The sequence below is a fragment of the Mobula birostris genome, chromosome 6 (assembly GCF_030028105.1).
Source record: "Mobula birostris isolate sMobBir1 chromosome 6, sMobBir1.hap1, whole genome shotgun sequence".
NCBI lineage: Eukaryota > Metazoa > Chordata > Chondrichthyes > Myliobatiformes > Myliobatidae > Mobula > Mobula birostris.
Window position 1 is genome coordinate 167816823 of NC_092375.1, and position 13101 is coordinate 167829923.

General features: G+C 38.1%; 1 protein-coding gene across 7 annotated transcripts in view; it reads left to right on the plus strand.

Moving 5' to 3' along the window:
* The first annotated feature begins 44 nt into the window (after nt 1–44).
* Nucleotides 45–13101, plus strand: part of atf2 (activating transcription factor 2) — a 147565-nt gene continuing 134508 nt past the window's right edge. For 2 of the 7 annotated variants that reach the window (XM_072261829.1, XM_072261824.1), the window contains exons 1-2: nt 51–114; nt 8192–8231. The gene's annotated coding sequence lies outside the window, so the exon portion shown is untranslated. Of the gene's footprint in view, nt 115–6570; nt 6708–8191; nt 8232–9754; nt 9845–13101 lie in introns of all 7 variants that reach the window. The other 5 variants (XM_072261826.1, XM_072261825.1, XM_072261827.1 and 2 more) reach the window with 5 other exon arrangements.

Here is a 13101-nt window from a genome sequence, read left to right on the forward strand (position 1 = left end):
AGACCTCTCCGGCGGCCGCCGCCGTCACGTGATTTTCGTGACGCACGGCGCCGAGCCTCGCGATTTCTGGCCCGATCTCGCACGATTGGTAGTGAGTAGGAATTAGCCCCTGTGGTAAGTTTGTAAACAACGTTAAACGGAGATTGTGATGGCTCGTACTGCTGTCAGAAATGATCGGAGTGCCGTTTATTTTGGGAATTAATTCAGGTGGCGGTTGTGTCGGTGGTGCTCGGGTGTTTTGCGGGTGGGTGTGTTCGCAGACCTTATTCGTTAATATGGCGACGCTCCCCGGCCGTCGTGTCCTGGGGTGGGATCGAGATGCTCTCAACTGCATCGGGTTCGTGATCGAGCTCATTCCATTCCGAGAATCAAGTGTTGCACACAATTTCGAAGTACCCAGCTTTGATCAGCAGGGAGTGACCTTGGTCTGATTTTTGATCGTGGCGGACACGTTTGTATGAGTTGAATGGTCTACGATATTGACAGTCTGGCCTATACCCCATTTCACAACAGGCAGCTAGTACCCCTCTTCAGTATCACTTTACAGCAGCTTACCCAGTGATGTTGTAGCCTTTTAGGTTACATCTAAGTTTATTATCGTACTTAACTGCTCCGCTCAAAACAAAATGATTGCTGGTAACGATATAGCTAGATTGGGTACATGAGAACATAAGTAGGGCCAGTGGTATGTATTTCTTGCTTCATGAAGTGTATTTTTAACGTGGAGGTATTTCATTCTGTAAACTGAATGTTTTATTGCTGGGATTTTTTATAGACTAGATTTAAAGAAGACTAGGGAAAAGGTACATTATGATGCCTAGTGTAGTATCTAAAATTATGTAAATAATAGAAGGAAGCAAATGCAGAGGATTTGTTTTTTAAAAAACCCTTGGATAAACTGCAGAAGAATGGTTATGAAGAGGAAGCAGTGAAATAGAAGAGAAGTAAGGAGCATATGTGAAACTAAGATTAAGCAAGGAAAAGCACTTTGGCACAACAATGAGCAGGTAACATAATACAAAGTAAAGAGTATGTAGGAGAGGTCATAAAAATTCTCTGAACGTTGGAACAATATTGAAGTCTGATATATATGTATATACATGAACTTGGTTTTTGCTTTGAAGAGAAAAGCATGTATGAAAAGAAGTAAATTTGTTGGTGTAACAGTATAGAAACTGCAGTTTAAGTTCTAAGTAGGTAGTGGAATTTAATATTTATGAAAAGACAAGGATAATAGCTTAAGACATCAGGTGCAACAATCCTTTAACTCTAAATTTTAATTACTGGAGATCATGAGGGTTTTGAAGAATTAAAAATATTTTTGCTGCCTTTGAGGAGATCATAATATAACAAAGAGGACTGGTTGCAAGTACTAAATGCAGTATCTAAAGGAAAATATAACGTGTATTTTAACATCTAACTATTGGGTTGGAATAATGAATGGTAGTTTTGAAGGTTTGAAATGGGAGAAAGAACAGCCCAGGAAATCTCTTGCTTTAAAGGATAGGTTAAAGGAGAATTACTTAATAAATCACAAATGGTGATGGAAAGGAAACAGAGGGAGACATAAAATATATTTAGAAAAGAGACCATATAGTGGTGGTACATTTTGAATAGCAAAATGTTAAATTTTGTTAAAAACTCATAGTGATTTACTGATGGATAATTAACCAGAATGCTTGCTTTCATATGACTTTACAGGAGTATACGATACAGCATGTTCATTGAGATCATTGCTGACCCGTAACCCAATTCCATTGGCCTGCATTGAACCTATAACCTTTCCTACTTTTCATTAGCAAACATGAAATAGACTTAGATTTTAAATTAACAATTGACTCAAGTAACATTTGCAGAAGGAAGTTTAAACATTTGTATCACACTTAATATTTTGAAATATTTCCTAATTTCAGTTCTGAAAGGCTTGAATATTTAGATTATGTTCACTGATCCCAACAAAAATTGTTCCTCAATACTCTATCAGTTCCAAGGAATAACCTGAAAACACAAAGTGCTATTTAACCTTCTACGTTCTTCCAAATTCTAATTGTGCTTTAAATTACTGTTTCTTAAATTATTTCAAGCTATAAGCTTAAGAGCTGGCAAAAAAGTATATTAAATACAGGATGTGTGTTTACTGCTGCTATTGAAATCTATATGCTGATTGTTTTGTGCAGCTAAGTGCAGTTAAAATAACCAGTTAAATGCATTTGTTGTGCCAATGATTTTTGACACTTTTGGTATTTGCAACAGTTTGCATCACGTTACTATATTGAATTAAGAATAATCCGAAATAGGAAAAATTCTTAAACTGGGAACGGGATAGGTTAAAGAGAAGGTTGTGTATATCAGGAGACCAGAAACACTGCAGATGCTGGAAATCTGTAATGACACACAAAATGCTAGAGGAACTCAGTGCCTCAGACAGCACCAATGGAGGGAAATGGAGTTGATGTTTTGGGTTGAGGACTCTTCTTTGAACTGGAAAGAAAGTGGAGCCAGTATAAGTGGTTTGGGGGAGAAGATGGGCCAAGTGCTGGTGGTAATAGGTGAATCCAGACAGGAAGGGGAAGATAAGCAGCTGTGGGAGGTAGGAATGAGGTAAGAAGCTTGGAAATGATATGTGGAAATGACAGAGGGCTGAAGAAGATGAAATCCCACAGAAGAGGACAGTGGGTCATCAAATAAAGGGAAGAAGGTGAGGAGAGGAGCTGGCTGGAGTAATGTGTGAGTGATGAGCAGATTGAGAGGGCAGGGAAGGAGAAAGAGAAGGGGTATAAGGGCCTCATTGGAATCACTTTCCATTTCACGCCATCTTCAGTGTCCTTTGTATCCAGGCATAACAGGGATAGAGTTCCCCTTGTCCTCACCTACTGTTTCTCGGGCCTCTGTACCTACATATTATTCTTCACAACTTCTGTTATTTCAAACTCGATCCCATCACCAAGCATATCTTCCTCTTCCTTATCTCCACTTTCTGCAGGCGTACACTCTCTGTGACTCACTTGTCTGCTCATCCCTTCCACTGATTTCTCCCTCCAGGCACATAGCCCTGCAACTGTGTTAAGTGTTACTCCTGCCCCTGCACCTCCTACCTGGCCCCCAATCAGTCCCCTAAATGGTCTTTCCACATTAGACAGTCCTTCACTTGTGAATCCATCAGTAACATTTATTGCATCTGATGCTCCAGTGCAGCCTCCTCTATATCAGTGAGACCAAGCACAGATTGAGGGATGACTTCATCAAGCATCTTTGCCCTGTTTCCACTTCCCATTCCCATACTAATATGACTGATGCAATTTCTTCTACTGCCAAGTTGAGGCCAGATGCAGATTAAGGGAATATCACCTTGTACTCTACCCTGGTAGTCTTCAACCTAGTGGCATAGACATCAATTTCCACCCCCCCCCCCAACCTGTCCCTTCTGTTCCTCCCCCCACCCCAATGTTCCATTGTTTTCCCTTACATCTGCCATATTTACCCAATTTCCCTAGGGATCAATAAAGTATATCTATCTATCTATCTATTTTTAATGTGTTTTTTGCATGTATAAAACTTGTTTCTGTTTTGAGGTGGTACTTTTGAAATTTTGTGACTTTGAGTTCTGTATAGTCCACGTTTAATGGATCCTGCTGGGATTCTTAAATGCAGAAGGTAGTAGTAGATCTGGGATATTTTTCAGATATTTAACTTTTAATGAAAATGAACTTTTTTCATATGTGGTGATAAGGTCAGGGACCTGAATTGTTAACCGTTTCATTCTTCAATGCTGCCTGACTTCTTGAATATTTCTATTATTTTCTGTTTCTATTTCAGAATTCAGCATCTGTTACTTTTGCTTTTTGATTGATTGGTCTGGGCAACAGGAATGCTAGAAAATGTATCTTTTGCTAAAAAATATATGCTTAGTTCTTCTACTTACAGTTGGTGACATTGTTGACCATCGTTTTACCAGCTCCCAAAATTCCTAGTATATAAAGGCCTTGTATATGCAGATCTTGAACAAGCAAGTTTGTAAGAAAGCAAGTTCAGAATAGCCTGAATTCTTTGTGGCAATGGATTCAACAAGGTGCTGGAAGCATTTCTTGGAGATTCTAAGGGATCTAATGTGTGCTGAAAAATATTCCCCACACCATTACACCACCAGCAGTTTGGACGTTGACACAAGGAAGGATTAATCCATGAATTCGTGTTGTTTATGCCAGATTCTGACCCAACTATCTGAATGTTGCAGCAGAAATCAAGTTTCTTCAGACCAGATGATGTTTTTCCAATCTTAATCTATCCGGTTTTGGTGAGCCAGTGCCCGCTGTGTAGCCTCAGTTTCTTGTTCTTAGCTGACAGGAGTGGAACCTGTTATGTCTTCTGCTGCTGTAGTCCATCCACTTCAGAGTTTGATATGTTGTGTGTTCGGAAAAGCTCTTCTGCACACCACCATTGTAATGCATGGTTATTTGGGTTACTGTCACCTTGTCAGCTCAAACTAGTCTTGCCATTCTCCTCTGTCATTTCTTATTGACAAGGTATTTTCTCCCATAGAACTGCTGCTCACTGGATGTTTAAACTTTAGAGACTGTATAAAAATTCTCTGAAGATCGGTAGTTTCTGAGATGCTCAAACTGCCCTGTCTGTCACCAACAACCATTCTGCAGTCAAAGTCACTTAGTTCATATTTCTTCCTCAATCTGATGTTTGGACTGAACAACAACTGAACCTCTTGACCATGTCTGCATGTTTTTATGCATTGAATTAGCACATGATTGGCTGATTAGATATTTACATTAACAAGCAGGTATACAAGTGTGCTTAATAAAGTGGTCATTGAATATATATTAATGTTTTGTTGATAGTGAAATTACAGTGAATTGCAAAGAAATCTTGATCAGTTAGGGAGATAGGCTGAGAAATGGCAAATGCATTGTAGCTGTGTGTGAGGTGATGCACTTAGGATAGTCAAACTAGGAAAGGAATTGTACAGTGAATTGCAGGATACTGTCAAGTATTGTGGAACCAATGGATCAGGGAGTACAGGTGCAGTCTGCTGAAAGTGACTGTACAAGTAAGATGGACAGTCAGAGGTTCTATTCCCAGGGTTTGGAGGGGGTAGGGCAAAGTTAAGGCTCATATACAAGATAAAAGGGGAGAGGTTTAGAAGAGACATAAGAGGCAACTTTACACAGAGGGCAGTGAGTACCTGGAATGGGTTGCCAGAGGAAGCGATCAGAGCGTATACCATTGTAACATTTAAGAGGCATTTGGATAGCTATATGGAGGGGAAGAGGTTAGAGGGCTATGGACTGAACATTATTTGCATAAGTTTGTGAATGCACAGTGTAATTAAAAGCTTACTTACAGCAGCATCATAGGCACATAGCATCATTAAAGCAACATTCACAAGCAAAAACAGAATTAAACATACAGGATGCATATTTTTTTCAAGAAAGAACATAATTACAACAAAAAAAGTCAATTTTAGTACAATATGATCAAAGTGGTCATAGTATTGCTAAGCTGTAAGGTTTAGGGTTTTGCCAGTTGGCTTAAGAACCAAATTGTTGAAGGGATGTAGCTGTTCTTGAACCTGGAGGTGTGGGACTTCAGGGTTCTGTACCTCTTGTTTGATGATAGTTGTGAGAAAATGGCATGGCCCAAATGGTGGGGATATTTACTGATGGATGTTGCCTTCTTGAGGCAGCACCTTCTGTGGAGACTAACCGTTGGTGGGGAAGGATGTTCCTGTAATAGATTGGGCAAGGTTCACTACTCTCTGCAGCTGCTTGTGTTCTGAGCATTTGTATTGCTGTAACACACCATGATGAAACCTGTCAGAATACTCTCAACTGGGTATTTTGTGACAAGTTTAACCTCTGAATAAAGTAAAGATGATGCTCTGCTTTCCTTACAATTGCATCTATGTGCTGAGTCCAGGACAGGTTATTCAGTATGCTATTACTCAGGAATTTAAAGTTGTTGACTATTTCCAAAACTGACTTCCCCCAGTGTAACATGTAAAGGATGACCTGTCGTTCAATTTTACTCCAATAGAGAATATTTCCAATGAGGAATGGAGGATGGGGATTGGTGAGATCAGATACCTGAATGGAACATCCTATTGAAATAGGACTTTGAGAAGATGTTAGTAACCTTAGTGGATGGATTGGACTCTACCATGTGGTTATCTAAAAGATAATAAAGCTGTGCAAATTAAGGATGTTTCAAATCTACATCTTAAATTTTATTGTTATTTGGTATAATTTATGATAAAAAGGAGAATACAATTGGTCTCCATGTATGTTGATATTCACAGCTGAATAACAGCTGGAATGAACGAACAGCGTACTGGAGCTGTGAATCTCAACGAACCAGTGCTTTGAGAGAAATTGGAAAAGGTTAATTATGTTGTCCACTTAATAGCTGGGTCTTGTACTTTTAACATTCTTGAAATCTGCATAATATCCAGTGAGTACAAGAGAATTACAGTTAAGTATATAATTTAGTGTGCGTAAGAAGGTACATACCTTTATAAAATTGTGTACCAAAACATTTATGCATTTCTCTTTTACTCTGTAGGGGTTTTGGAGATGGGGCAAACATGTCACAAATGTTGTTCGATTCTTGGGGAAATTACCTTTCTTGAACAAAGGAATAACCTCCAAACAAAACTGTGGTAAAACAATTTAAAGGACAATCCTGGGAACTATAGACAAGTGAGTCTTACATCAGTGGTGGGCTAAGTATTGGAGAGGGTTCTTAGAGATAGGATTTATGAGTATTTGGAATAGCATAGACCAGTTAGGGATAGTACCAGTTAGGGATAGTCAGTGGAGTTTTCTGAGGGGTAGTACACGCCTCACAAATCTTGACTGACTTCAAGGAAGTGACAAAACAAATTAAAGGTAGAGTGATGGATATCATGTGTCTAGATTTTAGTCATGTGATTGACAAGGTTCCCTAGGTAGACTCATTCAAAAGGGCAAGAGGCATCGGATCCTCAGAAGTATGGTGGCTTGCCCACAGAATGCAGAGGGTGGTAGTAGATGAAGCATATTGTACAATGGCTAATATGTGAGGGAATAATTTTAAGATGATTGGGTGATTGAAGGAAACCATAAGGGCGATGTCAGACATAGGTATTTTACGCTGAGAATGGTGGGTACGTGGAACATACTGCCAAGGTCTGGTAATGGAAAAGAACTGATATACTTAAATTCATAGAATCTTTTCATTATATACCAATAGCAAATACTCAATATTGAGTAGAACAAAAAAAAGTTACAATTTAAGTAATCCTTGGCTCAGGTTGGAAAATGCTTTTGCTAATGATTCTTGCATCAGGATATACCTCCACCAAAGTCCGAATTCTTAGAACATCCAATGTAAAATGAGACAATACTACCTGTTTTGACTTGCATCATGTATCTCATTTTATATCCATTCTAGCTCTAATTTGGAAAACTACTGTGTTAAAATTTAGTTCTTGTGTTGCATTTCTTGACTGTTCAAGTTGTTGATCTGTGTCCAGCACAATCCATGCAGATGCCATTTGCTGTATACAGATAATATGACAGCAATATATATGCTCAGTGATACCCTGTAACAAACAAATCTCATGCCAAAGATCTGTTAGATGATAATATATACAGATTTGTAAATGTGGTGGAAAAGTGGTTTAAATTACTGGACAAGAAGTCTTAGTTTTGAACCATAGATCAGAATCCCACTATACCAGCTGGAGAATTTGAATTTGAATGGTTAAGTAAGTCCTGAAGTGTGGCTGGGGGGAGGCATAAAAACTGTCAACAACAACAGAAAACTACTGATGGTTGTTAAGAGCTGCCTGGTTCACTGGAAAAGAAATTTGTTATCCTTGCCTGTTCTGGTGTATTTGTGATCTAGGCCCACCATTGTGGTTGACTCTTAGTGTCTCTTCATTTCAGAGTAATTAGGGGTGGATAATAAGAACTAGTGATGACTGTATCCCATAAATAAATAAATTAAACAAATATTTAAAGTTCCACAAGTGCATAAAGTGGACTCTTAAGAGTTACGCTTTGTTAAGTTAGCCTTGGTGAATTGCTGAATAACATCAAGACAAGCAAATTACTTCAATGTTTTCAAAACCAGTTTGGAATTGACAGATGCAGCAAAGCATGTCAGTCAAATCACTGAAATATTTCCCATTTTCTTTCAGCTATCATGTTGATTCTTCAACCATCTGGTACTCTATAAAGGTAAAAATATAATATCTAGTATTCACTTAAAAAGACGGGAAGTACTCAGTGAAATCGAACAAATCTGTGAAAGTGTGCAGAACTCCTTTGAAATGTGATGTTTGTCCTGAGAGGGCCATCTTCTTACAGAATTCTAGCCTTAAGCTTTTCTCCAAACTGGAGTGATATTGTTCACCTGGGCCATTATTGTAAATTCTTGCCATTGATTTGTATGTTGTTTGTCTCATCTGGGTATTGAATTTGTGAACTAAATGTGAAATTGTCGGATCTAGAATGAATAGAAAAAAATAGAAATGTTTCTATTTGAAATACTATCATGGAGTGTTCTACGAATGGTAATTGGGTTGAATTTTGAAAATAAAGAATATGGTATGATACTAATTGGGAAATAACATCATGCACACAAAACTTTCAGTAGTAGTGTTTTCCTTTATTCTGCAGGGAAGTACTCACACCCAACCGCATCCGACTCCTACCCTTAGTGGTTAATATTTGTACTATTGCTCCTTTGAAGCCAGGACTGGGTAGAATTTTAAAATTTGTAGAAAGCACTTAATTTTTTTTCCAATAAAGGTGTTAGACTGTTTAGACAGCAGACATAAGCTGTTGGTTCTTAATACACAAAAATATGAAATGATAAATTTTGATAAGAATAACAGTCAACATAATGATCACTTTCAAAATGTTGGAGCACAAGAATTGCGGGAGTTGGGCAGTTGTGCATGGCCTAAGTAATTAATGATTGCATTTCATTGAAAAGGTTTTTTGCCCAAAAAAAGACATGGAATCTTGGACTTTAACATAGAACATAGAATAGTACAGCACAGTACAGGCCCTTCGGCCCACAATGTTGTGCCGACCCTCAAACCCTGCCTCCCATATAAGCCCCCACCTTAAATTCCTCCATATACCTGTCTAGTAGACTCTTAAACTTCACTAGTGTATCTGCCTCCACCACTGAGTCAGGCAGTGCATTCCACGCACCAACCACTCTCTGAGTAAAAAACCTTCCTCTAATATCCCCTTTGAACTTCCCAGCCCTTACCTTAAAGCCATGTCATTAGGGAATGGCAAGGAAAGAAGCAAGGAAAATAAAAATAATCATTAATAAATTATTGGTTGTGAGTTTTTAATTTTATATCATTCTTTTCCTGTCTCTCATAGTTTTTATTTCAGGTTACTCCTTGGCCTCTTGCTGCAGGAGAAAAACTCAGCCCCTCCAATCACTGCCCATGTCATGTATATCATTGGGAAATTTGCCATAAAAGGGAGTGGATTAGGTCTTTATTATTTAAGTTGGCGATTTATATTGTAGGGTGGTTTATATTGATATAAATGCTGAGGCCTCTTTGATAACAACCTGGGTATTTCTGCTTTCCAAGATTATGTTTACTTCTTTTGCCATATTTTGTGAGAAGCATTAAATATAGCCAAAACTTGAGCCTCTCATCTACGTGTGCTTAATATCCAATTCCTTTATTCACTTTGGTAAATCTAATTTAATATTTTGTTGCACACTCTAGGATTTTATAAAAGATGAATGAGATAAATTGGAACCAAAATACATTTACAAGTGGGATGGGTGAACAGAAAGAACGGATGGTTTTTTAGAAGTATGTAAGGATTTTCACTTTCTTAAAGTGCTACAAGTCATTAAAATGTACTCATTATTATAAAAAAAAAGTCAACTAATTTGGGTAAACTAAATTTCCACAAACAAAAGCTAAATGAATGATAAACAGAGTGAACTGAGACTGATAGCAAATCAAATCATGGCCAGAGAGTGACTCAAGAGGAAAAATGTCAGTGATTTGTGGCTTTTTTTGCAGTGGCATTTAGCATAACATACTTCACTGGCTGCATATTTGGATGTAAAAGTTCTTTTTCTGTAGTATCTTCATTTCTTTCGGAAATTCCCTACATTTAGCCCAAGGGAAACAGCAGAGTATGTAGTGCTGTGTCAGGACTTAAATGCATGTGGTATTTATTTTCTAAATTGTTAATATTCTTCCATTATCCCTATGTTTTTGATGCCACTGTATCTGGATTCCTAACCAATCTGAAAGTATACATTTCCATATTAAATGTATGGAAAGATATTGCAATTTAGTATCCCTTGTCTACAAAGTGCATGATAACACTGTCCCCTATCACTGTCCATACCTTGTATATCAGCAAGGAAACTACCTTCTTTAATTCTGCTGCAAAAAAATTGGTTTGCCTATACCACTGGAATTTTAGGTTGTCTCTGATGTGTTTTGTGTTCTGAGCGCAAACAAGAGAAAATCTGTAGATGCTGGAAATCCAAGTAGTGCACACAATGTTGGATGAACTCAGCAGGCTGGGCAGCATCTATGGAAAAGAGTATAGACGACGTTTTGGGCCGAGACCCTTCAAGTCCTGATGAAGGGTCTTGGCCCGAAATGTCGTCTTTACTCTTTTCCATAGATGTTGCCCAGCCTGCTGAGTTCCTCCAGCATTTTGCCTGTGTTGTTTGTGTTCTGAGATCAAGGTTGAGTAATTTCAGAAAGTTCCCAAAGATGCTCCAATCCATTGAAACGTGCTGCTAATTCCTATATCCTGAAAATTTAAAAAACACTCATTGCTGCCCAATGGCGTGCTTTTATTCTTTATATAATTTTTGTCATACCTGGATTCTGAATTTATTTTCTTTAAACTTCTTTGGTCTTCCTTTATTCCTATTGTCTGCTGAAAAAAATTCCAATTTTAGAAGTGCAGTTCCCTTTTTTAAAAAAAGTACAGTCAGCAATTGAATGGGTAACCAGGAAACCTTGCTTTACGTATGACTTACTTGAATCTGTAATTTTTTTTATTGGAAGTGGTTAACAGACTATTATGTTCCTAAAAAGTAATTGTAGATGAAGAAAGAAGGCAGTTAAGAGAGAACTATGTGTGCTAATGGTAGGGTGCCAACCTGAATCCAAAACTAATACCTAGTTTTCTCATAAGAAATAGGAATCTGTTGATCCTTGTTTCTTTACCTATTTACTGGTTATATTTTCAGAGTCTGCTTGTCAGAGGTTTCTGAGGATTCAAATTTTTTTTTTTAATTCTAAAAAATAAAAGATGGCACGAGCTGTAGTCTCCATTGAGGTTGCAGCTCAGACTGTTTTTTTAGAAATTATTTAGGTTCATGGGTTTGGTTTGGGGAACGCGGGAGTTAGGGATCAAGTTAGGGTTTCTGGATATGGGGGAATTAAATGACAGGTTTCAAAGGTCAATGACATGGATGTGGTGGGATATCAGTCCCACAGACCAGTGAGCACAATGGCTGGAATTGCGATGAACTCCAGGATTGGAGTTTCATGTGGCAGGAAGTATGAGGGCCGGTGACCTCCCAGGTATGTGAATCTCAAGTCCGAGGTTCAAGACCTAGTATTTGTGTCCTGTGATCGGCAAGACCGAGCTTGAGACCTAGATTTCGGGTCTTCATCTAGGGTCTTCATTCGTCGTCATCAGAAAGTCCTGGGTCGATACCGAAAGTAGAAGCTTGAAGGTTGATCAAAGGTCCAGTCGTCAAGGTCTGATGGCTAGAGTTCTGAGTCTGTGAATCTCTGCAAGTTCACTGGGGAAGTCGAAGGCTCAATATCTGCAATCTACCAGTTTGCTGAAGGCTGAAGAAGGTGGCCTGTCCTGGGGTTAAAGGATTCTGTATGTGCATGGGCTGGTGGGAGGGAGGAAAGGAACTGGTTTTGCTGTTGCTTTGTCGCTTGGTATGTTCTGTTTAGTTGTGTTCTATGCTGTTCTGCCAAGCATTATGAGCATGCTGTGCTGGCGTCGGAATATGTAGGGACACTTGGTGACTGCACCAGAACATCGTCTATTTCAATGTACATGTGATAAATCAGAATATGAAATGGAGTTAGTTTCCTTAACCTGTCTGTACAGTATAGTCACCTCACCCCAGAAAACAGTCTTGCAAATCCTTATTGCACTCCCTTTAAGGCAAATGCCTCTTTTATGGCAAAAATTGTAAAAATGTACATGGTGCTCCAGATGTAGTCTCACCAAGATACTTTGTGATTGCAGAATAATGACTTTATTCTAAGTTTGAAATAAAGTCAAAACATTTTTGATTTAATAATTACAGTTTATTTTGTAATTTATGTACAATGAATCTATTAGATTAGATAAACATTAGAATGTGTATGTTTTTCATCTGATTTAAAAAAAAATTTTAATAAGTTGGGTAACTTTGGATTCATTTGCATTATGTTCCATTTACCACGTTTATATTCCGTGTCAATCTTTTTGTGTCTTCCTCATTGCCTAAGTGAGATTGTTGTAGTGAAGAGCTAGAATGAGAGTGATGGCCTCGAATATTTAAAATGAAACAGAGATTCTAGATCAGGGGTTCCCAACCTGGGGTCCAGGGACCCCTTGCTTAGTGGTGTTATCCATGGCATAAAAAAGGTTGGGAATCCCTGTTCTAGAGTAAGTTTAAAAATGACAAACAAATAATTGAAACAAAGAAAATGCATAATTGATAATTATATTAATATTATTGCATAATTTCTTTGACAATGTTGTAAAGAATTTTTAAATTTCAAATTTTTATCTTAATGTAGATTTTCAAAGTTGATGATGTTGATGTCCAAATCATAACGTCTACTGCATGTCTTTGGGGAAAGGGGTTGGCAGTTTTCTGTTGATAAGTGGTATCTGATTTAAGCAGCTTGCCAGCTTGTGAAGGAGGGAGGAAAATTATTGTCTCAGTTAATTCAAGGGATGAATAATTCTAATGATAATTTCTTATTTATTCTTGGAACATGTTCATTGGCAAGGCAAGCTAGTAAAGAGTATTCATAAAAGCAGCATGGCTGTCAAAGGTCATCATACCTTCTTACTT